Raw genomic sequence first — 1038 nt, 5'->3', positions numbered from 1 at the left:
TGTAGACCAGGCTGGCCTCACACTCACAAACTGCTGCTCCAAAGAGCTGGGTTTAAAGGCTTGCACCACTGGCCTGCTAAGAGTCTCAAACTTCTTAAGCCTGGGTCCTCTCCCGAGTCACTAATTAGGACACAGAAGGTGGACAAGACTACATTTTTCTTTTGAGGAGAGTGAGAGAGATGCAGGGAAGCTTTCCCTTACACTCTTGTGGTAGCTGCCTTGGCATACATTGCTCAAATAAAGTTTCCCCTCTGCCTGCTTGATTCTTTGTTGTCATGGATAAGGAGAGCAGACATGTGGGACTGCCTCTCTCCTAGGCGGTACAGCAGCCTAGCTTCTCTCCTCACAGTAACATGGGTGCATCTCAGTCTGCGTCCTTTTTGCCATGAAAGTGGTACTGTAGCTGTGGGACCCCAGAGCACAGAATCCTGAGCACTTTCTTTCTAAGGTAACAAGACAAGGGCTGAGCCTGTAGCTTAGTAGGGAGACTGCTTGCCTAGCAGGCAGAAGTCACTGGATTACCAGTACTTGCATAAACTGGACATGCTGGTACATGCTCACAATCCCAGACCTGGGGAGTTAGGGGAAGCTGACCAGAAGGTCAGGGTCATCCTTAGCTACACAACAAATTTTGAGGCCAGCCACGCTATACAAAACCCTGTCTCAAAAAGCAAACATAGTAATCAAAATGTGCATACTGTTACTTTAAAATAATGAAAGACACAAACCATGATACAGAGAGATAATTGAATGCGTGGGAACAAAAGGGAAAAATGAAGGTAATTTTGTTCTTTCAACCCTGACTGGCCTGGAACTTGGTAGAATAGGCTGTCCTCAAACTCATGGTCCTTTCTCAACTCTACTTTCTGGGTCCTAGAGTTAAAGGTGTGAGCTATCACACCTGGCTGCTTTTTTAGTTTTTAAAAGACAGATTATCACTTCATGACTAAAGCTAGGGTTATAGATCCAGATCATGTTTATTTTGGTCTTTTAGTTAGTTTTCTTTTCTTTTTTTTCCTTTTCCTTTTTTTTTTTTTT

At 43.9% G+C, this 1038-nt stretch overlaps 1 protein-coding gene across 2 annotated transcripts in view; it reads left to right on the top strand.

Moving 5' to 3' along the window:
- The window catches only part of Parn (poly(A)-specific ribonuclease), a 130427-nt gene that overhangs the window by 4616 nt on the left and 124773 nt on the right, over window positions 1-1038 (top strand). The window lies entirely within an intron of this gene.

This window comes from Mus pahari, chromosome 12, assembly GCF_900095145.1.
Source record: "Mus pahari chromosome 12, PAHARI_EIJ_v1.1, whole genome shotgun sequence".
NCBI lineage: Eukaryota > Metazoa > Chordata > Mammalia > Rodentia > Muridae > Mus > Mus pahari.
The sequence above is the reverse complement of the archived record's forward strand: the minus strand, read 5'-3'. Positions and strand labels throughout refer to the sequence as shown.